This window comes from Schistocerca piceifrons, chromosome 6 (genome assembly GCF_021461385.2).
Source record: "Schistocerca piceifrons isolate TAMUIC-IGC-003096 chromosome 6, iqSchPice1.1, whole genome shotgun sequence".
Lineage (NCBI taxonomy): Eukaryota > Metazoa > Arthropoda > Insecta > Orthoptera > Acrididae > Schistocerca > Schistocerca piceifrons.
This window is the reverse complement of record NC_060143.1, coordinates 230,492,974-230,519,532: the sequence shown is the minus strand read 5'-3', so window position 1 is coordinate 230,519,532 and position 26,559 is coordinate 230,492,974. Positions and strand designations below refer to the sequence as shown.

The following is a 26,559-nucleotide window of genomic DNA, read 5'->3' as shown; positions in this document are numbered from 1 at the left end:
CATATGGCATCTTGGAGCGTAAATGTCGGTTGTCTTTTTGTAATGATATGATCACGTTATTTATATCTTTACTTCTTATTTGCGTGATATTGTAAAATTATTTTTGATAGCATTTTTGACAACTTCGGCAGCAGCGGTGCTATATGTTTGCAGTGGAATTTCTATTTCGCGTGAAGCCAGTCATTACGTTTAATTTAAAAGAAAATATGACCATCTTCAACTTCATGCAAACTGCGGGCCCACTGGAAAGGAAAACGAGCAGTTCTTTATATATCTTCTGTTAACTTTCCTCATAAGGGCCCCATATCATTGAGTAATAACGGTCGGAAGTTACTTTTGTGAGCTTCTTCACGAGGCCGGCCAGTGTGGCCGAGCGGTTCTAGGCGCTACAGTCACAGGTTCGAATCCTGCCTCGGGCATGGATGTGTGTGTGATGTCCTTAGGTTAGTTAGGTTTAAGTAGTTCTAAGTTCTAGGGGACTGATGACCTCAGCAATCAAGTCCCGTAGTGCTCAGAGCCATTTGAACAATTTTTTTTCTTCGCGAGTTGCACTCAGATCGTGCAAACTCTTTACAGATTCGGATCAGCCATCACCACCACCTAAGTGCACCATAACGCCTCATTACTGCAACAATGTTTGCAAAGCAACGGCTTTTATAACTTAAACAAGCGAACGCTGTTTACTTCTGGCGTCCGTTATGTCGCTCAGCGACGTTGTTGCGCCATTCGAATTAAAATTTCAGAGCAGTCGAAGGGAATTAATATCCCCCTTCTCGGACGAGGCACACAGGATCGATAATTCCGCTCTGTAGGTTGTTTAACGGCGGCGCAATCATCGTCTCCCGTGGTTACCAGAGCAGTCAGTAGGAAACATCGACCTCTTTCCGAGAGGGATAGCCAAAGTTTTATGTGTGGCTACTGCGTATGATACAGCCGTATTCACTAAGCGGAAGTAAACTTACGAACATTCGTAGTGGTCACACGTTGAAAAACCTACGATAACAATGACATTGCGAAATTGCTCTACTGGAAATGGTGCAGTCTACGATGAACGTTATAATGATAAAAATTCACCAAAAAAGTTTATTTTGTTTATGTGTTAGACCGTTCATAACATTCACTGCACATGAAATTAGTATGATTTTAATTGATCCTTCGCATAAATCGTTCTGATGATCGTTAATATCTCTAACGTAAAACTCGGTTGAAAGCAACAAATGCGAACCATTTTCAAAATTTTTAGTACCTAATATCTTCCGAGGGATCACAGAAGGATTAAAGGTAGGCATGGTTCCGCTGGGGTTGTATATTATTGAAATAAGATGCTGTATTCTCCGCTACTGATCAATTTAAACCTGTCATTTTCCAGTGTACATGTACGTGCGACAACAGAGATGATGTTAGCAGACTTTACATAAACCAAAAATTAAAATGAATTAGACAAGCAGATGTAAGATCTGCTAATAGCAAATATGTGATCACGTATAAATCTACATTTGAAAATGAAAATGGTTCAAATGGCTCTGAGCACTATGGGACTCAAGATCTGAGGTCATCAGCCCGCTAGAACTTAGAACTACTTAAACCTAACTAACCTAAGGACATCACACACATCCATGCCCGAGGCAGGATTCGAACCTGCGACCATAGCGATCGCGCGGTTCCAGACTGAAGCGCCTAGAACCGCTCGGCCACCACGGCCGGCTTTGAAAATGACTGTTTGCTTGAAACTGGCCAGCAATGGTGAATAGAGCATCTTATTTTCATGACATAGGCTCTCAACTGAACCCTGATTGCCTTTAATCGGTGTTTGATTGCTGTGGGCGTGATAATAAGGAGAATAACTGAGACACTGGAACCCTTTACGGAAATGTTCATAAAACAGCGGTTATCCGTCTGAAAGATGGCGGCATTAAGCTTGGCAGTAAACAAGTACATTGGTGATTAAGAAAAGCTCATCGCGCAGTGAATTATTTTAAGAAGGTTATGTATATTTTATCCAGTGGTTCAGCGTGACCTCGTAAAATATCACGATAAAAACTCACGATAAGCTGAAAGAAGCTCACTCCCTCCCAGTTGTAATAATATTGTGGTCGGGTAATAGACGGGAGGAAAATGCGTTGTTCGGCAGCAGAGATCCGAAGCCGTTGTGATGGCCACACGCTCAGGAAGCCCTGCCCTGCCCTTGACCTCAAGCGCGGTGCCCTTGACCTTCACCTTGACCCTGGACACTGCTTTCCGTGCCACGGCGTTGACAAACACTGACTCACGCGGCGACCTTCGCGGCCTTCTTTACGCACACGGTAACACAGTCACCATGTGTGTTGCACCTTGTATGAAGAAGTTTCTTACTCTGTGATTTGTTCTGAAAGCCTTTGAGCAGTACTGGGAGAAAGAGAGAGAGAGAGAGAGAGAAAAAGAGAAGTATCGATCACTTTAATGGTCGTTGGGTAATTTTCTATCTACAGTGGCAAATAGTTGACATCATCTTAATACTGCTGCGTAACGATCTCTCTTCCGAAAGGTGATACATCCTTCCGTCAATAAAAGTTTGTCTTGCAGAAAATGTGAAAATAGCGAATGTAGTTGATTAAAGCTTACTAATTAATATTTGCATCAACCTAAACGAGAAGAGTTAGACATGAGAAGGAATAAATCAATAGGAAATAGACAGAAGCATTAAGGATTAGTTAATTTGTGGAGTCAATGGTGAGGGTAGAGTCTACCGATTGAGAGCAAAATCTGAAAAAGGTGAACAGGTTCCACTTCAAGTAGGTTGCAGTAGTTATGCAGAGCCTTGAGATCCGCATCAAACCAATGTTCAGATTGAAAATTAGAAAAACAGCACACAGAAACCAGGTCTTTAAATCATATTTATACACCTATTGCCTACTGCGACGAAGTTCACAATGAATGACGTGAGCTCTTGCTATTAATCTTTGTGACAGCTTTTTACTGTCAAATACACTCCTGGAAATTGAAATAAGAACACCGTGAATTCATTGTCCCAGGAAGGGGAAACTTTATTGACACATTCCTGGGGTCAGATACATCACATGATCACACTGACAGAACCACAGGCACATAGACACAGGCAACGGAGAATGCACAATGTCGGCACTAGTACAGTGTATATCCACCTTTCGCAGCAATGCAGGCTGCTATTCTCCCATGGAGACGATCGTAGAGATGCTGGATGTAGTCCTGTGGAACTGCTTGCCATGCCATTTCCACCTGGCGCCTCAGTTGGACCAGCGTTCGTGCTGGACGTGCAGACCGCGTGAGACGACGCTTCATCCAGTCCCAAACATGCTCAATGGGGGACAGATCCGGAGATCTTGCTGGCCAGGGTAGTTGACTTACACCTTCTAGAGCACGTTGGGTGGCACGGGATACATGCGGACGTGCATTTCCTGTTGGAACAGCAAGTTCCCTTGCCGGTCTAGGAATGGTAGAACGATGGGTTCGATGACGGTTTGGATGTACCGTGCACTATTCAGTGTCCCCTCGACGATCACCAGTGGTGTACGGCCAGTGTAGGAGATCGCTCCCCACACCATGATGCCGGGTGTTGGCCCTGTGTGCCTCGGTCGTATGCAGTCCTGATTGTGGCGCTCACCTGCACGGCGCCAAACACGCATACGACCATCATTGGCACCAAGGCAGAAGCGACTGTCATCGCTGAAGACGACACGTCTCCATTCGTCCCTCCATTCACGCCTGTCGCGACACCACTGGAGGCGGGCTGCACGATGTTGGGGCGTGAGCGGAAGACGGCCTAACGGTGTGCGGGACCGTAGCCCAGCTTCATGGAGACGGTTGCGAATGGTCCTCGCCGATACCCCAGGAGCAACAGTGTCCCTAATTTGCTGGGAAGTGGCGGTGCGGTCCCCTACGGCACTGCGTAGGATCCTACGGTCTTGGCGTGCATCCGTGCGTCGCTGCGGTCCGGTCCCAGGTCGACGGGCACGTGCACCTTCCGCCGACCACTGGCGACAACATCGATGTACTGTGGAGACCTCATGCCCCACGTGTTGAGCAATTCGGCGGTACGTCCACCCGGCCTCCCGCATGCCCACTATACGCCCTCGCTCAAAGTCCGTCAACTGCACATACGGCTGACACTGACGGCGGCGGTGCACAAATGCTGCGCAGGTAGCGCCATTCGACGGCCAACACCGCGGTTCCTGGTGTGTCCACTGTGCCGTGCGTGTGATCATTGCTTGTACAGCCCTCTCGCAGTGTCCGGAGCAAGTATGGTGGGTCTGACACACCGGTGTCAATGTGTTCTTTTTTCCATTTCCAGGAGTGTATTAGATTGGTGCGTAAGATAGTAGCATTTTCCATAATTTTAATAAACACAACAGATACACATAACAGAGGCTTTAGTCATCAATAATATATTCTCCTTCTCTATACACAACTGTCTGCCAACGCTGGGGTAACTTTTCGATTCCGCGACTGCAAAAATCACTTCGAGCCATGTTCGGAGCGCATTTTCGTCCGGAAAGGAAGTTCGATGAAGGTTGTTTGATATAGAGTGGGAAAGGTGAAAATCTGAGGGGGCAAGATCAGGTATAAAAGGTGGGTGCCGAGTGACTTCCCAATCAAACTCCTGCATAGTATTTTTAATCAGTCCAGCAGAACGGGAGCGGCCGTTACCGTGGAGTAACATCACTTCACACAGTCTTCCTGGTCGTTGTTCTTGGATTGCGTCTTCAAGACGTATCATTTGTTGACAGGCCGGCCGGAGTGGCCGTGCGGTTCTAGGCGCTACAGTCTGGAGCCGAGCGACCGCTTCGGTCGCAGGTTCGAATCCTGCCTCGGGCATAGATGTGTGTGATGTCCTTAGGTTAGTTGGGTTTAAATAGTTCTAAGTTATAGGCGACTGATGACCTCAGAAGTTAAGTCGCATAGTGTTCAGAGCCATTTGAACCATTTGTTGACAATAAACATCAGCAGTGATGGTTACACCTCGGGGAAGCAATTGGTAGCACACCATACCGTCACTGCTCTACCAGATGCACAACATTATCCTTTGTGCATGCGCGCAGGTCTTTGTACGGGGAGCTGCTGCTTGTTTGGGATCAGCCATTCCTTTCTTTTTCTCGTGACAGCATAATGCACCATTACGCATCACCAGTAATGGTACACGATAGGAATGGCCGGTTTTGTTCACGAGCCAATTGATAACGAGCAAGCTGAGATGCGCGTATTGCCAGCTGCTGATTTTTGTGATTTTTGACTTAGGGCTGGCAGCGGAGGCCGAGCGGTTCTAGCCGCTTCAGTCGGGAACCGCGCGACTGCTACGGTCGTAGGTTCGAATCCTGCCTCGGGAATGGATGTGTGTGATGTCCTTAGGTTAGTTAGGTTTAAGTAGTTCTAAGTTCTAGGGGACTAATGACCTCAGATGTTAAGTCTCATAGTGCTCAGAGCCATTTGAACTATTTGGCTTAGAGTATGCGGTACTCACAAACCCGATTCTGAACCTTCCGCATTGCACCCAAATGTCGCTTGATGGTGGAATGATCATAGTTCATCAGACTTGCCAGTTTTCGAGTTCACTGACAGTGGTCGTTGTGGATTAACGCGTTTCAACGACCTTAATTAAAGAGCGAAGGTCTTCCTGAAAGTGAAGAGACAGTAATGTTAAAACGATTCTCTTTAAAACTGGAGAACCATTTTCTTACCGTTCTCTGTCCAGCGGCATTATCCCCATACACGGCGCAAATGTTTCTGTCTCCGCAGGTGTCACCTCACTATTGAACTCAAACAGAAGAATGTATTGGAAAAGGTTCCGATTCTTTCACTTGGCATTCCATTTTCTAGCATCCTTAGCTCCACTCACTATCTCCAAATGACAAAATCACAGTATGTATATTCGAATAGCAACAGTAAACTACAAATAGAAAACCATAACCGTTAGATAAACGAATAGCAACCGGAATAATGGTTCAAATGGCTCTGAGTACTATGGGACTTAACATCTGAGGTCATCAGTCCCCTAGAACTTAGAACTACTTAAACCTAACTAACCCAAGGACATGACACACATCCATGCCCGAGGCAGGGTTCGAACCTGCGACCGTAGTCGTCACGCGGTTCCAGACTGATTCGCCTAGAACTGCTCGGCCACTCTGGCCGGCGCAACCGAAATACCAACGCGCAAAACAATAGCGCTACGAATTTTTGCAGTCTATTTTTTTTAATTGCTAAGCATTTATTCAACACGAAACAGTTGTAGTGATAAAGGGAAATAATGAACATTCTGAAAAATATTAAGAGCTATAAAAAGCCGGTACAAAGAGCACAAAGATAATTATAAGCGCAGGAAGCACAAAGACAGAAGAAATTTTACCAATATTAATAAACAGAAGTCGTTGGATGTCCCCTGCGGAAATATTGAGCCACGCTGCCTCTATAGCCGTCCATAATTGCGAAAGTGTTGCCGTTGCAGAATTTTAGGCGCGAACTAACCTCTCGATTATGTCCCATAAATATTCTATGGGATTCATGTCGAGCGATCTGAGTGGCCAAATCATTGGCTCGAGTTGTCCAGAATGTTCTTCAAACCAATCGCGAACGCTTGTGGTCTGTCGACATGCTGTATTTTCATCCATAAAAATTCCATCGTTGTCTGGGAATATGAAATCCATGAATGACTGCAAACGGTCTACAAGTTGTTGTTGTTGTTGTGGTCTTCAGTCCTGAGACTGGTTTGATGCAGCTCTCCATGCTACTCTATCCTGTGCAAGCTTCTTCATCTCCCAGTACTTACTGCAACCTACATCCTTTTGAATCTGCTTAGTGTATTTATCTCTTGGTCTCCCTCTACGATTTTTACCCTCCACGCAGCCCTCCAGTACTAAATTGGTGATCCCTTGATACCTCAGAACATGTCCTATCAACCGATCCCTTCTTCTAGTCAAGTTGTGCCACAAACTCCTCTTCTCCCCAATTCTATTGAATACCTCCTCATTAGTTATGTGATCTACCCATCTAATCTTCAGCATTCTTATGTAGCACCACATTTCGAAAGCTACTATCCTCTTCTTTTCTACACTATTTATCGTCCACGTTTCACTTCCATACATGGCTACACTCCATACAAATACTTTCAGAAACGACTTCCTGACACTTAAATCAATACTCGATGTTAACAAATTTCTCTTCTTCAGAAACGCTCTCCTTGCCATTGCCAGTCTACGTTTTATATCCTCTCTACTTCGACCATCATCAGTTATTTTGTTCCCCAAATAGCAAAACTCCTTTACTACTTTAAGTGCCTCATTTCCTAATCTAATTCCGTCAGCATCACCAGACTTAATTCGACTACATTCCATGAGCCTCATTTTGCTTTTGTTGATGTTCATCTTATACCCTCCTTTCAAGACACTGTCCATTCCGTTCAACTGCTCTTCCAAGTCCTTTGCTGTCTCTGACAGAATTACAATGTCATCGGCGAACCTCAAAGTTTTTATTTCTTCTTCATGGATTTTAATACCTACTCAGAACTTTTCTTTTGTTTCCGTTACTGCTTGCTCAATATACAGATTGAATAACATCGGGGAGAGGCTACAACCATGTCTCACTCCCTTCCCAACCGCTGCTTCCCTTTCATGTCCCTCGACTCTTATAACTGCCATTTGCTTTCTGTACAAATTGTAAATAGCCTTTCGCTCCCTGTATTTTACCCCTGCCACCTTCAGAATTTGAAAGAGAGTATTCCAGTCAACATTGTCAAAAGCTTTCTCTAAGTCTTCTAATGCTAGAAACGTAGGTTTGCCTTTCCTTAGTCTTTCTTCTAAGATAAGTCGTAGGGTCAGTGTTGCCTCACGTGTTCCAAACTGATCTTCCCCGAGGTCGGCTTTTTCCAGTTTTTCCATTCGTCTGTAAAGAATTCGCGTTAGTATTTTGCAGCTGTGACTTATTAAACTGATAATTCGGTAATTTTCACATCTGTCAACACCTGCTTTGTTTGGGATTGGAATTATTATATTCTTCTTTAAGTCTGAGGGAATTTAGCCTGTCCCATACATCTTGCTCACCAGATGGTAGAGTTTTGTTAGGCCTGGCTCTCCCAAGGCTGTAAGTAGTTCTAATGGAATGTTGTCTACTCCCGGGGCCTTGTTTCGACTCGGGTCTTTCAGTGCTCTGTCAAACTCTTCATGCAGTATCATATCTCCGATTTCATCTTCATCTACATCCTCTTCCATTCCCATAATATTGTCCTCAAGGACATCGCCTCTGTATAGACGCTCTATATACTCCTCCACCTTTCTGCTTTCCCTTCTTGGTCTAAAAGTAGCCCAACATAACCATTTGCAGTCAATGACTGGTTCAGTTGGACCAGTTAACCCAGTCCATTACATGAAAAGACAGCCCACATAATTACGGAGCCACCGCCATCTTGCATAGTGCCTTCTGGACAACTTGGATCCATCGCAGATCTGCGCCACATTCGAACCCTACCACCACTCTTACCAGCTGAAATCGGGACTCATCTGACTAGGCCACGGTTTTACAGTCGTCTAAGGTCCAACCGACATGGTGAAGCCCTGGTGAGGCGCTGCAGGCACTCCATCTTTCGTCTGCTGCCACAGCCCATTAACGCCAAATTTCGCCGCATTGTTTTAACACGTTCCCCGTTCGCTGCCATCGGCACGCCAGCGCGCCAGTCCGATACTGATGCACATGCCGTGGACGCGCCTGCGCGGCGAAAGACTCAGCTGTTGCGAGGCACCACGGTTTTAGTCGGCACAGCCATTCGGTGTGGTTTATTGCGCAGGAACGCTAAGAACGTATTGTTTTCACTTTTTACGGGTGCGGATCGCGTTTCTCCCTACAGTTTTTCTCAGTTGTGGGACTGAAATGGAAAACAATCGTTACTCGGCGGGCCCTTCAGAACCTAAGAAAAGTAAAATACGGGACACAATAAACGAACAAAAACTAACGGATGCGGAATTATTACGAATATTAGAAGAGAGCGATTCGGAAGCGGAATTGGCGAGTGGGGAGGACGAGTGGGAATCCAGTGAAGAGTCTGACGGAGCCGAGTTTGCTTTAGATGAGACTGTAGAAATGGCTGTGAACCCAAGCGACAGGGAAAGGGCAGAAGGAGTTACCAACAAGTGGTAACGTAGCTGATACAAGTGCTGCATGGAAAAGCGAGTCAGTTGGAATGATAAATTGCCCGTTTATAAAAAATGAGGGACTGCTAATTCAACCAATGGGAAACACACCCTTAGATTATTTTCGTCTTTTGCTGACGGACGAATTTCTATTGAAAGTTGTGGAAGGAACAAATCTAAAAGCAATTGAATTATTCCTTCCTGTGGGAACCAAAGAACTGTCACGAATAAATCGTTGGAAATCTGTGACGGTTGTCGAATTGTTAGTGTTCTTGGGAGTTTTCCTGCACACGTGAAATGAGGGAGTTGCAGGACTATTGGAAAAAGGACTCTTTATTTCACGTGAAACGAATTGCCGATAGTATTTCACGAAATCGTTTTCTTCTAATACTTATTTGTTTGAGTGTAATCGGTAAAGTTCTTGAAACTTCCTGGCAAATTAAAACTGTGTGCCGGACCGAGACTCGAACTCGGGACCTTTGCCTTACGCGGGCAAGTGCTCTACCAACTGAGCTATCCAAGCACGACTCACGCCTCGTCCTCACAGCTTTACTTCTGCCAGTACCTCGTCTCCTACCTTCCAAACTTTACAGAAGCTCTCCTGCGAACCTTGCAGAACTAGCACTCCTGAAAGAAAGGATATTGCAGAGACATGGCTTAGCCACAGCCTAGGGCATGTTCCCAGAATGAGATTTTCACTCTGCAGCGGAGTGTGCGCTGATATGAGACTTCCTGGCAGATTAAAACTGTGTGCCGGACCGAAACTCGAACTCGGGACCTTTGCTTTTCGCGGGCAAGTGCTCTACCAGTTTTAATCTGCCAGGAAGTTTGATATCAGCACACACTCCGCTGCAGAGTGAAAATCTCGTTCTGGTAAAGTTCTTGATTGTATCTTTTCTGAGATTTGACATACATTGTATTTCAGAAGTTTCTTCAAGATCTTTGTTTTTGATTGCTGTGTCTACTATATTTTTGTTCAATAAATATGTCGTTTGTCAGTAGGATGTTTCCTTTCATTTTTGAATATAAAATAAAAATGTAGTACTTTAAACTGCCACAGTTTTCAGGAAAAATAAACGAGACGCACTACTGCGTCCATGGCCACCCGCTACAGAATGTGACCCGATATGCCACTGACGCCTTAGTGCGCCCCCAAAAAAATTTGATTCACGAAACTAAATTTTATCTTTTACTTATAAAATAAATACATTTTATATAACTTTTAGCAATACAGTTTGAGATTCTATTAAAAAAATAATTGGTTACGTGGCAACGCAAGGCCAGTTACAGTGCAGCGAACGTGTTAATGGATACGTTCATCGAACATCTAACATTGATTTCTGCGGCTATTTCATGCAGTGTTGCTTGTCTGTTAGCACTGAAAACTCTACGCAAATGCCGCTGCTCTCGGTCGTCAAGTGAATGCCATTGGCCACTGCGTTGTCCGTGGTGAGAGGTAACGCCTGACATCTGGTATTCTCGACGCTCTCTTGAAACTGTGTATGTAACGATTTCGGAAATGGAGTGTCCCATGCATCTAACTCCAACTACCGTTCCGCGTTCAGAGCCTGTTAATTCCCGTCCTGCGACCGTAAAGACGTCGGAAGCCTTTTCACATGAATCACCTGAATACAAATGACAGCTCCACCAATGCAATTTCCTTTTATATCTTGTGAATGCGAGACTACCGCCATCTGTATATGTCCGTATCGCTGTCCCATGAGTTTTGTCTCCTCTGTGTTGCAGTAAATTTGCCGGCCGGAGTGGCCGTGCGGTTCTAGGCGCTACAGTCTGGCGCCGAGCGACCGCTACGGTCGCAGGTTCGAATCCTGCCTCGGGCATGGATGTGTGTGATGTCCTTAGGTTAGTTAGGTTTAATTAGTTCTACATTCTAGGCGACTGATGACCTCAGAAGTTGAGTCCCATAGTGCTCAGAGCCATTTGAACCATTTTTTGCAGTAAATTTAGAGTGCTTGCCAGGCGGGAGTAGTTCTTTGCAGGTGTGTATTATGGTGTATGGTTATGTGTGCCTGTGCGTGTGTGCCCACAAGGAGGTAACAGCCACTTCCGACTTGCAGAACTGTTCTGGGGCAGCGGTGAGTGAGAGCTCTCGTGTGATGCTTGTTGGGTCATCAGAACTGGATAATGTGATGATGTGTCCTGGTTTGGAGTCTGTTTTATGGTATGTTGAGGTGACGTCTTACTGAAATTCAATGTGTATGCTTGTAGATTTGTAACTTAGTCTGGAGGACTAACGCTGCCGCTCCAACTATAGTGTGAGGAAAAAAAAAAAAGTTCAAATGTGTGTGAAATCTTATGGGACTTAACTGCTAAGGTCATCAGTCACTAAGCTTGTTGTTGTTGTTGTTGTTGTGGTCTTCAGTCCTGAGACTGGTTTGATGCAGCTATCCATGCTACTCTATCCTGTGCAAGCTTTTTCATCTCCCAGTACCTACTGCAACCTACATCCTTCTGAATCTGCTTAGTGTATTCATCTCTTGGTCTCCCTCTACGATTTTTACCCTCCACGCTGCCCTCCAATACTAAATTGGTGATCCCTTGATGCCTCAGAACATGTCCTACCAACCGATCCCTTCTTCTGGTCAAGTTGTGCCACAAACTTCTCTTCTCCCCAATCCTATTCAATACTTCCTCATTAGTTATGTGATCTACCCATCTAATCTTCAGCATTCTTCTGTAGCACTACATTTCGAAAGCTTCTACTCTCTTCTTGTCCAAACTATATATCGTCCATGTTTCACTTCCATACATGGCTACACTCCATACGAATACTTTCAGAAATGACTTCCTGATACTTAAATCAATACTGGATGTTAACAAATATCTCTTCTTCAGAAACGCTTTCCTTGCCATTGCCAGCCTACATTTTATATCCTCTCTACTTCGACCATCATCAGTTATTTTGCTCCCCAAATAGCAAAACTCCTTTACTACTTTAAGTGCCTCATTTCCTAATCTAATTCCCTCAGCATCACCCGACTTAATTAGGCTACATTCCATTATCCTTGTTTTGCTTTTGTTGATGTTCATCTTATATCCTCCTTTCAAGACACTGTCCATTCCATTCAACTGCTCTTCCAAGTCCTTTGCTGTCTCTGACAGAATTACAATGTCATCGGCGAACCTCAAAGTTTTTATTTCTTCTCCATGAATTTTAATACCTACTCCGAATTTTTCTTTTGTTTCCTTTACTGCTTGCTCAATATACAGATTGAACAACATCGGGGAGAGGCTACAACCCTGTCTTACTCCCTTCCCAACCACTGCTTCCCTTTCATGTCCCTCGACTCTTATAACTGCCATCTGGTTTCTGTACAAATTGTAAATAGCCTTTCGCTCCCTGTATTTTACCCCTGCCACCTTTAGAATTTGAAAGAGAGTATTCCAGTCAACATTGTCAAAAGTTTTCTCCAAGTCTACAAATGCTAGAAATGTAGGTTTGCCTTTTCTTAATCTAGCTTCTAAGATAAGTCGTAAGGTCAGTATTGCCTCACGTGTTCCAGTGTTTCTACGGAATCCAAACTGATCTTCCCCGAGGTTGGCTTCTACTAGTTTTTCCATTCGTCTGTAAAGAATTCGTGTTAGTATTTTGCAGCTGTGACTTATTAAGCTGATAGTTCCGTAATTTTCACATCTGTCAACACCTGCTTTCTTTGGGATTGGAATTATTATATTCTTCTTGAAGTCTGAGGGTATTTCGCCTGTCTCATAAATCTTCCTCACCAGATGGTAGAGTTTTGTCAGGACTGGCTCTCCCACGGCCGTCAGTAGTTCCAATGGAATATTGTCTACTCCGGGGGCTTTGTTTCGACTCAGGTCTTTCAGTGCTCTGTCAAACTCTTCACGCAGTATCGTATCTCCCATTTCATCTTCATCTACATCCTCTTCCATTTCCATAATATTGTCCTCAAGTACATTGCCCTTGTATAGACCCTCTATATACTCCTTCCACCTTTCTACTTTCCCTTCTTTGCTTAGAATTGGGTTTCCATCTGAGCTCTTGATATTCATACAAGTTGTTCTCTTATCTCCAAAGGTCTCTTTAATTTTCCTGTAGGCGGTATCTATCTTACCCCTAGTGAGATAGGCCTCTACATCCTTACATTTGTCCTCTAGCCATCCCTGCTTAGCCATTTTGCACTTCCTGTCGATCTCATTTTTGAGACGTTTGTATTCCTTTTTGCCTGTTTCACTTACTGCATTTTTATATTTTCTCCTTTCATCAATTAAATTCAATATTTCTTCTGTTACCCAAGGATTTCTACTAGCCCTCGTCTTTTTACCTAGTTGATCCTCTGCTGCCTTCACTACTTCATCCCTCAAAGCTACCCATTCTTCTTCTACTGTATTTATTTCCCCCATTCCTGTCAATTGCTCCCTTATGCTCTCCCTGAATTTCTGTACAACCTCTGGTTCTTTCAGTTTATCCAGGTCCCATATCCTTAAATTCCCACCTTTTTGCAGTTTCTTCAGTTTTAATCTACAGGTCATAACCAGTAGATTGTGGTCAGAGTCCACATCTGCCCCTGGAAATGTCTTACAATTTAAAACCTGGTTCCTAAATCTCTGTCTTACCATTATATAATCTATCTGATACCTTTTAGTATCTCCAGGGTTCTTCCACGTATACAACCTTCTTTCATGATTCTTAAACCAAGTGTTAATTATGATTATGTTGTGCTCTGTGCAAAATTCTACCAGACGGCTTCCTCTTTCATTTCTGTCCCCCAATCCATATTCACCTACTATGTTTCCTTCTCTCCCTTTTCCTACACTCGAATTCCAGTCACCCATGACTATTAAATTTTCGTCTCCCTTCACAATCTGAATAATTTCTTTTATTTCATCATACATTTCTTCAATTTCTTCGTCATCTGCAGAGCTAGTTGGCATATAAACTTGTACTACTGTAGTAGGTGTGGGCTTCGTATCTATCTTGGCCACAATAATGCGTTCACTATGCTGTTTGTAGTAGCTTACCCGCATTCCTATTTTCCTATTCATTATTAAACCTACTCCTGCATTACCCCTATTTGATTTTGTGTTTATAACCCTGTAGTCACCTGACCAGAAGTCTTGTTCCTCCTGCCACCGAACTTCACTAATTCCCACAATATCTAACTTCAACCTATCCATTTCCCTTTTTAAATTTTCTAACCTACCTGCCCGATTAAGGGATCTGACATTCCACGCTCCGATCCGTAGAACGCCAGTTTTCTTTCTCCTGATAACGACATCCTCTTGAGTAGTCCCCGCCCGGAGATCCGAATGGGGGACTATTTTACCTCCGGAATATTTTACCCAAGAGGATGCCATTATCATGTAATCATACAGTAAAGCTGCATGCCCTCGGGAAAAATTACGGCTGTAGTTTCCCCTTGCTTTCAGCCGTTCGCAGTACCGGCACGGCAAGGCCGTTTCGGTTATTGTTACAAGGCCAGATCAGTCAATCATCCAGACTGTTGCCCTTGCAACTACTGAAAAGGCTGCTGCCCCTCTTCAGGAACCACACGTTTGTCTGGCCTCTCAACAGATACCCCTCCGTTGTGGTTGCACCTACGGTACGGCTATCTGTATCGTTGAGGCACGCAAGCCTCCCCACCAACGGCAAGGTCCATGGTTCATGGGGGGGTCCCTAAGCTTACTCACTACTTAACCTAAATTATCCTAAGGACAAACATATACACCCAGGCCCGAGGGAGAACTCGAACCTCCTCCTGGACCAGCCTCCTTTATTTCACATCTATGGTAGTGAAGATATACAGGGTGACACATGGGAGACGGACGGTTTTGAACTGCGTAGTAGTGAGGGCGCGGTGGTGGGAGGTGGTCGTGGTGGGGATAGTTCTGATTCAGACAAGACGCCATTTCATTTACTCAGTCACTATGGAGCAGTGGGACCTGCAAACGTCGAGTGTTTGTCTGTGACAGTTTCGTGAAAAGTGGTGAGTCTATCATTGCTACACAGCGATTGTTTCGTGCGCGGTTTAATGTCGGTCGACATAGAGCTGTTCCGAGCCGTAACACAATCCTCAGCTGGGTGGAAAACTTCAGATCAACTGGAAACATACTGAATAAGAAGCATCTTGGCCCGAGACGCAGAGTAACGACACCAGAAAATGTTGAAAGGGTAAGGCAAGCGGCAGTCAGAAGCCCAGGACGGTCAGCTAGACGTCATGCTAGTGAGTTACGAATCAATCGTGAATCGGTTGGACGAATTTTCCATAAAGAATTAAAATCCCATCCCTACAAAATGCTCATTGTCCAACGACTTAAGGAAACTGATTTCGCTGTACGAGAAGACTTCGCTTACAGAATGCAAGTGATTTTGGAATCGAATGAAAATGAAATTTTATTGATGAGCGATGAAACTCGTTTTCACTTAAACGGGACAGTGAATTAGCAAAACCTACGTTATTGGGCTCCAGAGCATCCACACCTTATCCACCAGCGTCCTCTACACTCGGAAAAGTAAGTCTGGTGTGTTCCCGGCTCTGTTGGCATTTTTTCTTTTTAAAGAGAACGGGGCCACAGTTGCTGTTTATTCGGTTCGTTACATTCGTATGCTTGAAACATTCTTGAAAACAGAACTAAGAAGTCAACGAATCCCGTTAAAACACGGTTGGTTCCAGCAGGATGGGGCAACATCGCACACCGCAAACGCTTCAATGACAGTTCTTAGACGCATGTTTCCTGGCCGGGTTATCTCACGTTTTGGCAATGTTCCTTGGCCTCCCAGGCCTCCCGACTTGTCACTATGCGACTTTTTTCTGTGGGGGTACCTTAAGAACTGTCTATAACCACAACCCACGAAATTTGGACGAGTTGAAGAATGCAATCATTAAAGAAATTGCTGCCATCCCTGCAGAGATTTTAGTCCGTGTGATGGAGGATTTTGAGAAGAGACTTGAGTCCTGCATTCGAAATGATGAGCATCACCTTGACGACAAAATTTTTCACAAATAACTTTGTTAACTAAAATGGCAAATAATGAGCTTTGGTTTTATGTAAATAAATACGCATTAATTTTAAAGTTGGCTGAGTATTATTTCATTAAAAACCGTCCGTCAACCGTGTGCCACCCTGTACTAGTTTCGGTAAGATATACAAGTTTTGGTAAGATGCTCATTATTAGAGATACTGGCCAGTATCTGCGAACTGTGCTGTTATATGTCCTGGTACTTTGGTGTTAAGAACTTCCTGGCTTGATATTTTTTTGAGTAACGATTTTCAGTGTTTTGAACAATATACAGAAATGTGTAAATTTTGGAAGGGGATTTGCTTTGGAATGAATTATGTTTGTATGGATGTTTTAAATAAAATGTAATTCTTCTTCACTTTTACTGACGATAGCAATGTCATCGACGAATGTTATCACTGATATTCTTTTTCGCACTGAATTATAATTCCACTCTTGAATCTTTCTTTTATTTTCATTATTGCTGAACAATGGGGGCAAAAGACTGCATCCCTCTCTTACACCCGTTGTAATTAGAGCACTCCGTTCATGCTTTTTCAGTTTCATTTTCCCCTTGGTTCTTGTACAAATTGACTCTATATTGCCCTTCTTTCCCTATAACTTAACCCTATTTTTCTCATATTTCGGACATCTTGCAACATTTCACATTGTCGAACGCTTTTTCTAGGTTGACAGATCCTGAGAACATATCTTGATTTTTCTTTTGTCTTGCTTCCATTATCAAGAGAAACGTCAGAACTGCCTCTCTGGCGCCTATACCTTCCCTAAAGCCAAACTGAGAGTCATGTAACAAATTCTCAATTTTCTTTTCCGTTTTCTGTACATTATTCTTACCAGCAGCTAGGCTGTGTGAGCTGTTAAGCTGATTGCCAGCCGTTGAGGCCGAGCGGTTCTAGGCGCTTCAGTCTGCAACCGCGAGACCGCTACGGTCGCAGGTTCGAATCCTGCCTCGGGCATGGATGTGTGTGATGCCTTTAGGTTAGTTAGGTTAAAGTAGTTCTAAGTTCTAGGGGACCGATAACCTCAGGTGTTAAGTTCCATAGTGCTCAGAGCCATTGGAACCATTTGTTAAGCTGATTGTGCAATAGTTCTCGACCTTATCTGTCCTTGCTATCTTCGGAACTGTGTGGATGATATTTTTCCAGAAGTCTGATGATACGTCACCTGTCTTATAGATTCTACACTACTGGCCATTAACATTGCTACACCACCAAGATGACGTGCTACAGAGGCGAAATTTAACAGACAGGAAGATGATGCTGTGATATGCAAATGATTAGCTTTTCAGAGCATTCACACAAGCTTGGCGCCGGTGGCCACACCTACAACGTGCTGACATGAGACGTTTCCAACGCATTTCTCATACACAAACAGCAGTTGACCGGCGTTGCCTGGTGAAACGTTGTTGTGATGTCTCGTGCAAGGAGGAGAAATGCGTACCATCATGTTTCCGACTTTGATGAAGGTCGGATTGTAGCCTATCGCGATTGCGGTTTATCGCATCGCGACATTGCTGCTCGCATTGATCGAGATCCAATGACTGTTAGCAGAACATTGACTCGGTGGGTTCAGAAGGGTAATACGGAACGCCGTGCTGCATCCCAACGGCCTCGTATCACTAGCAGTCGAGATGACAGGCATCTTATCCACATGGCTGTAACGGATCGTGCCGCCACGTCTCGATCCCTGAGTCAACAGCTGGTGACGTTTGCAAGACAACAACCACCTGCACGAACAGTTCGACGACGTTTGCAGCAGCATGGACTATCAGCTCGGAGACTATGCTGAGGCTACCCTTGACGGTGCATCAGAGACAGGAGCGCCTGCGATGGTGTACTCAACGACGAACCTGGGTGCACGAATGCGGCAGAACGTCATATTTTCGGATGAATCCAGGTTCTGTTTACAGCATCATGATGGTCGCATCCGTGTTTGGCGACATCGTGGTGAACGCACATTGGAAGCGTGTATTCGTCATCGCCATACTGGCATATCACCTGGCATGATGGTTCGGGGTGCCATTGGTTACACGTCTCGGTCACCTCTTGTTCGCATTGACGGCACTTTGAACAGTGGACGTTACATTTCAGATGTGTTACGACCCATGGCTATACCCTTCATTCGATCCCTGCGAAACCCTACACTTCAGCAGGTTAATGCACGACGGCATGTTGCAGGTCCTGTATGGGCCTTTGTGGATGCAGAAAATGTTCAACTGCTGCCCTGCCCAGCACATTCTCCAGATCTCTCACCAATTGAAAACGTCTGGTCAATGGTGGCCGAGCAACTGGCTCGTCACAATACGCCAGTCACTACTCTTGATGAACTGTGGTATCGTGTTGAAGCTGCATGGGCAGCTGTACCTGTACACGCCATCCAAGCTCTGTCTGACTCAATGCCCAGGCGTATGAAGGCCGTTATTGCGGCCAGAGGTGGTTGTTCTGGATACTGATTTCTCAGGATCTATGCACCCAAATTGCGTGAAAATGTAATCACATGTCAGCTCTAGTATAATATATTTGTCCAATGAGTATACGTTTATCATCTGCATTTCTTCTTGGTGTAGCAATATTAATGGCCAGTAGTGTACATATCACTTTGAATAATAACGATTTTAGGAATTCTGATCGAATGTCATCTTTATTTTACTTCAAATGTTCCAGAGCCCTTTTATATTCTGACTAATATTGGATGCCGTATGCCTTCCATATCGACTCTAGGTCTCGACTTCCATAACGCAAATCGTCTCCAAGGCGACAGCCCTCAGCCAAACGCAGTCATAAGCCGCCACAAGGCTCCGTCCAATCACTATTAACACAGTATCCATTGTATCAGAAGAGTATCAACAGTGCTGCAAGACAGCGTCAGGACCACGGTTACAGTCGCCGCCAGCAAGAGTCAGACTGCACTTTCTGTATATGGTCGTAGTTATCGTTCACTGTATTCAGGACTAGAACAGAATCAGACTGCTACCACTCGTCATCATCACACTAAAGTAATATGAAGTTTCTATTAAAAAATTATTGTAAACTGTTGCTAATCTTTGTTGTCGTTATCTTTCCCGTAATGTTGCTTAACCCCGTTTGTTTCTGTGTGGAGACTGTATAGCTGGTGTGTGCAAACAAGTGGTCTTGAGACTGTACACCTACTGCGTGCAAACAAGACATCTCAAAACAGCAGCTACTTTTCTGTGGAAGGATTTCCGTTCCCGCTTCCTGTATATGTCTGAAACCAAGTGTATTCGGTGAATACAACATGCTCCAGCGCCCTCAAAATTGCCCAGAATCATGTATCAGATACTGAAAAATTTATTTGCTTAACGGACCCAGAGACTGGTCTTGTCCATATTGTGCGTTACCATCGTTTTGTTTTAACTATGCAAAAGAGTCGTTCATCATACACTTGCCATACCTAAACATAACACATCTATCTCATTAGGTTAGTTGCACTGGGATGCTGTTTCATCATACCTTAAAGGCAGTCTCTCCTTTGTAGCTAATGCCTTTACTGGAAAATTTTTTGCACTGTGCATTCCGACTTGTCTTGTGCGTTCTGCTCCAGATGTGCTTCCCTTCTGTAACCTCATCGAAGATATTTTTGCAAAGAAATCAGTCACCCACATTGAAAGAATCCTATTGCTTCTCCATGGCTGTTTCCGTTCTATTGTCATTTTTTTAGAAAATATATTCACGAGTTCTGTTATATCTTTCTGTGAAGTTCTCTTCTCTTTTTGGCACTGTCGTCATCGAATGTGCACTGTTGCAGGTCATACTATTGCGCTCTTGTCTGCTTCCCTTTGGTGTTCTGTCCCTTGTGGCTTTTCTGTACTCCACAACAGTATAATAGTCCTGATTCGGACCGCTTCTATCACTCACTCCAGTCTATGCGGCGTGTGTCTAAATCTGCCATAGGTGAATCTCCTGAAAGTTTAACAATAAACTTCTAAATTCATGTTTGTATGCGTCCGGTTGGTATCTGAAATATTGGTAAAGCGTATTTTGATTTCGAAATACGTAAATCTCAGTGCAGGCAGCAAAACTGTGTTAAAATTAAATTTTGAACGGAAATACGTGACGCACGTTACACGGCGCGAAATCAAGGCTATCCAGTACATCTAACAATTCGTCTGCGAGAGAGCAATTCGTTTTCGATGAAAGTTACATATGGTGTCTGTCTGCAAAACAAATGACTCAGATAAAAATGTTGACCCTGAATATTGCTGATTCTTATCTTTAGTCTTTCAAACAATCACTGAGAACTATTACTGTAATTAAAGAGCAAATGAACATATAACATCTGACTTCCTGATAAAACTGCTTGAAAACTTACAAGATAGCACTTTTCTGAGACCTTTTACTGATATGAAACCTCTGAACTGGTAGGATATTTTCACAAATACATTACAACCATCGCTGTACGTTACAGTGGACATGAACTTTGATGGTAATTAAATTCATTGGCCTACCTGTGCGAACGGAACGTTCGTCTGTTTTGCAACCTGTAACTTTTAAGATAACGATGAAACTGTCAATATCAAATTTCATTTACCGTACTCCCGATGTGCAATGCAAGATGGTACCTTATCACGTCTCATAAAAATGTTTCTTCTGCAGCCACAACTCAATGTGCAATGCGAGTATACAAACAGATCCATAAAGATAAAGAATGAAAAATGAGGAACTAAACTTACCGATTGATAAATGGGAACAAAGACTATGCTTCATCAAACTATAACGACAATACACTCTTTCATAAAGTTCCCACAACTAGACGGGTTAACAAAATGTTTCTTAATAATTTTCCGATGTGCAATTACTTTCCTTAATATTTGTTTCGATAATAAGACAAAACCATATGTTGCATTACAAAATTTCTGCTGCAGACTTCTTCATACGCAGTGTTCTAACAATAAGAAACTACACAGTAACAATTATAAAAAACTGGATTACCTTACACGCTGGTTTAATATAATCTCACTTACTCAATATCTTTCATCAAAACATATTATTACAAAATCATTTTTAAATAATGTTGTCTCCAATACATGGCAGGCCAGCTTCCATCCTTTTCAACCAAGTACGTTGTCAGACTTTCCAACACACACTGTCTTCCAGTCTCTTCAAAAGAAGTAACCTCTCTGACCAACATCTGTGGTCTCAGGAACAGACGTACAAAGAATATGCTTATATCGATGCTACGGATCTTGATTACATTTATCAAATTCGTAACTTCCTTTACATGTATGGTCAAATGTTCTTGATAATCATAATGGAAAATAAGACAGCTACCTTTCACTCCAAACCCTCTATTTTCCCTAGTGCATCTCTCAATCTTTAATCATCGATATTCCCAATGTTTGCAACGTCCACCAACAGTCTGCTGCTTCTCTTATAAAACTTCGTTCGCCCTAACTCCTTCCTCCAATAGTTCATATGCCTCTATTAAACAACGGCATTGCTTTTGTTTAGAAGTCATATTCAGCTCAAAACTCCTCACTCCAACACCCAAAATTTCGTAATTAATTATCTTATCTCATAAGAATTCGTCAACCTTCCGGTCAGGAAGGGTTGCTGTTATAAAATCTTCCTACTCGATTCTTGTTCTAAACCCCTGCCCTCCATTTCGTATATGTAAATGCTATAGAACCCATTTTTCTCATGATGATGCCGCTTTTGGAGACAGATTGCAACGACTCTATCCACATTCGAAAATGAATAAACATTCGTTGTCAAACTTTTTTATTTCAGAAAAAAGAATTTTTCACTCTGCACCGTTTCGAAAATTTTTGGCAATTTAAAACTGCCTACTGGACTGGGGCTCTAACCCAGAACGAGGCAAATTTTCCTATTCTAGTCTGGTCCGTTACACAGTTTTAATCTGCCTACAAGTTTAGATATTGAGATGGGATTGGTCATGATTGTTTTCTTCTTAACGAAATGGTTAAGGCTCTTTTACTGCAATTACTTACATATGAATACAGAGCAATTCATTGGACTGGTATATCAGTGACGCTCTAACTCTGTAAGGTTTTAAATTATATACCATGAAAACGGTCGCCAGTTCGTAAGGACACGCACTTTTTGGAAGCATGAATTTTGTGCACTTATAAGAAAAGCCGAATGACCTGAAATGCGAGATGTAGCACGGAAATCACTTTGAAACATCAGTATTCGTTCACTTCCGCGATTCGATTTGAAATCACTGACATTTCAAATCCATGCCAATCTTTATGCGAAAACAGGTAATTAACGAACACAAATTAATCATGGAAAATTTATATCGGATGCCTTAGAATATATTACCACATATTGACGTATGCCTCAGTGCACACTTTAATTACGATTATTCAGAACTATTCAATCCTCTATCATTAATTTATGTACAGAGACTACAGTACTGATGTTTCTTGCGTAATAACTAACATAGCAACTCCTTTATAACGCCGTTACAACTATGTATCAAAAGACAGAATACAAATTTATACACGTGCTGGTGACCAGATGAACACATCACATCTGCACAGAAAATTTTAAGCAATGTGAAACTAAATAAATAACTGAAAGACTACGAAATGAAATTGTTATTTGCGAATAGTAAGAATGCAGACTGTTAAGAAACTTAGAACTAAAATTTCGTATGTTAATTTAATCATAGAAGATCGGTAAACATTAAGCCCAGGTGCAGTATCTTAATCAAGGTGTAATGATTCTAGGTAACGGAAGCACTACAAATTTCACTTACAGTTTTACTGGAAGTATATACGTTGCTGTGATTTAATAAAGTCGAACTGCTGGTAGTCGTGACCTGGCGCTGGCATTGTCATCCTTATGTTACTCCGTAACACTCTCACACATGCTGCCATTGGTTCAAGGCTGATGGTGGTCTCTGTGTTGAACCATCTTACACGGGACTGCGTCAAGAAGATTTCAGTGTGTACCAGCTCTGCAGGCATGTAGCTGCAAACAAACAAAAATTTGATTATGTATTGTAACTTTCCGATGTGATAAATATAATTTTATGATTACCTCTCGCAGTAATATAAATTTACTTTAATCATACGTAAGTGGAATGACCATATAAAACAGGTAGTGGGAAAAGCAGACACCAAACTTAGATTCATCGGAAGAATCTTACGGAAATGTAACTCATCCACGAAAGAAGTGGTTTATAAGGCGCTTGTTAGCCCGATTCTTGAGTATTGCTTTTCTATTTGGGATCCCTATCAGATAGGACTGATAGAGGAGATAGAGAAGATCCAAAGAAGAGTGGTGCGTTTCGTCACGGGATCGTTTAGCTGGCGAGAGAGCGTTTCTGAGACACTAAACAAACTCCACTGGCAAACGTTACAAGAGAGGCGTTGTGCATCACAGAGAGATTTACTATTGAAATTTCGGGACACTACTTTTCAGGAGGAGTCGGACAACATATAACGTCCCCCCCCCCCCTCCCCCACGTACATCTCGCGTACTGACAACGAGGAGAAAATTCGAGAAATTAGAGGCAATACAGAGGCTTACCGACAATCATTCGTCCCACGCACTACTCGCAAGTGGAACGGGGTTGGAGGGATCCGATAGTGGTACTGAAAGTACCCTCCGCCTCACACCATTAGTTGGCTTGCGGAGCGTGATGTAGATGTGAAAGACACTGATTGAAAATAATAATAATAATCACAACACTGAACTATGGAGCAACGGAAGAGTGTCTTTCGTTCGGATGAGTTTTGTTTCACACAGTTTCCAACTAGTGGCTGAGTTTATGTCTGGCGTACGCCGTCCCAAGACCACGATGCAGACTGCTTGCTGCCTAGAGTGAAACGTGGCGGAGGTTCGGTGATTATTTGGGCAGCCATATAGTGGTATTCCACGGTCCTCGTCGTTGCTCTACAAGGTAGCTTTACTGCTAAGGATTATTTGAATGTTTTCGCTGATCAGTTCCATCCCAAGGTAGCATATTTATTCCCCAGTCGTGATGATGTGTTCCAAGGCGACAAGAGGGGCGATCGCTATCAAACCTCCATCAGCCTTACGGGAACTTGCCACTGAACTGCAGGAAGAATAGAATAAGATTCACTCGAAAACTATACAGGAGCTTTGCCTATCCTTTCCCGGAGGACTGGAAGCCATTTTGAATGCCAGCGATTTTCCTACATCGTATTATGCATAGCAATATGTTGTGGTCTTGTGTCTACAATTTTTTTTCATATTTTTGTGCACCCCTCTTGTATGTGGATGTAGACGTAGATTGCCGGTGTGCCTGCTATACAAATGTTACAAAACGTTATAAGGAATTAATTTAAGACTACTGAAATTGACCATACATATCAAGCAACAACAAAAAATTAGATACGTGAAAAGGATCAGTGTTTCACATTCAAAAACAAGTATCTATCACAGTGTGACATACTGCATTGGAAAGTCGTAAAGTGATTATATGGCCACAGCTGCGCCTCTAGCAACATAGCATTGGAAAATTCACCGCTGACATTCGGGGCGCACTCTTTACACATTTTCATTTTTTAAATGAAGATGCAGCTGGTAAGTCTTTGCATTTTTCGAATTTATTTGAAATGTCGAATCGCGCCTACTTGCGGACAGTATGGAATGATGAAGCGTTAGTCGCCTCTCTGTATGTCACACTAACAACGCTCTCTGCCGCTGTTGATAAAATATCGATGTTTTTTGCGATATTTTTCCCCGATATATCGAAATCAAAATGGGGCGTGTGCCGATAGTACTATTTTATATTCAATTGTTTTACGATTTTCGGAAAATATTTGAAGGTTTTTTTTTTTTTTGAAACTGTACTACGATACGATTTTTATGAGCTTTCGTCATGTCCAGTATTTCTCTTTGACTACACTACTGGCCATTAAAATTGCTACACCAATCAGAAATGCAGATGATAAACGGATATTCATTGGACGAATGTATTATGCTAGAACTGACATGTGATTACATTTTCACGTAATTTCGGTGCATAGATCCTGGGAAATCAGTACCCCGAACAACCACCTCTGGCCGTAATAACGGCCTTGATACGCCTGGGGATTGAGTTTAACAGAGCTTGGATGGCGTGTACAGGTACAGCTGCCCATGCAGCTTCAACACGATACCACAATTCATCAAGAGTAGTGACTGGCGCATTGTGACGAACCAGTTGCTCGGCCACCATTGACCAGACGTTTTCAATTGGTGAGAGATCTGTAGAATGTCCTGGCCAGGGTAGCAGTCGAACATTTTCTGTATCCAGAAAGGCCCGTACAGGACCTGCAACATGACCTGCAACATGCAGTCGTGCACTATCCTGCTGAAATGTAGGGTTGTGCAGGGATCGAATGAAGGGTAGAGCCACGGGTAACGTCCACTGTTCAAAGTGCCGTCAATGCGAACAAGAGGTGACAGAGACGTGTAAACAATGGCAACCCATATGGCGATGACGAATACACGCTTCGAATGTGCGTTCATCGTGATGTCGCCAAACACAGATGCGACCATCATGATGCTGTAAACAGAACCTGGATCCATCCGAAAAAATGACGTTTTGCCATTTGTGCACCCCGGTTCGTCGTTGAGTACACCATCGCAGGCACTCCTGTCCGTGATGCAGCGTCAAGGGTAACCGCAGCCATGGTCTCCGAGCTGATAGTCCATCCTGCTCCAAACGTCGTCGAACTGTTCGTGCAGATGGTGGTTGTCTTGCAAACGTCCCCATCTGTTGACTCAGGGATCGAGACGTGGCTGCACGATCCGTTACAGCCATGCGGATAAGATGCCTGTCATCTCGACTGCTAGTGATATGAGGCCTTTGGGATCCAGCACGGCTTTCCGTATTACCCTCCTGAACCCACCGATTCCATATTCTGCTAACAGTCACTGATCTCGACCAACGCGAGCAGCAATGTCGCGATGCAATAAACCGCATTTGCGATAGGCTACAATCCGACCTTTATCAAAGTCAGAAACGTGATGGTTTGCATTTCTCCTCCTTACACGAGACATCACAACAACTGTAACTAGTGTGTTTAGGTTTTTATATTGGTAACGCCACGTAGCGCTCTGTATGAAAATCACTGCCTGTGCTGTGTGCAGTCTGTGGCTGGTTTGCGTTGTTGGAATTTGCTATTGTAGTGTTGGGCAGCTGGATGTGAACAGCGCGTTGCGTTGCGCAGTTGGAGGTGAGTCGCCAGCAGTGGTGGATGTGGGGAGAGAGGTGGCAGAGTTTTGAGAGCGGATGGTCTGGACGTGTGTCCATCAGAGACAGTAAATTTGTAAGACTGGATGTCATGAACTGATATATAAGGTAAATGCGTTGTTTGTTCTCTATCAAAATCTTTTATTTGCTAACTATGCCTATCAGTAGTTAGTGACTTGAGTACTTAGAATCTTTTATGTAGCTGGCAGTATTGGCGCACGTTGTATTGCAGTA

At 43.4% G+C, this 26,559-nt stretch overlaps 1 non-coding gene across 1 annotated transcript; it reads right to left on the bottom strand.

Annotated features, from left to right (window-relative positions):
* Positions 1 to 9,580: 9,580 nt before the first annotated feature.
* Trnat-cgu lies at positions 9,581 to 9,655 on the bottom strand. The gene has a single exon. It is a non-coding gene; the product is annotated as a tRNA-Thr (tRNA).
* Positions 9,656 to 26,559: the final 16,904 nt, after the last annotated feature.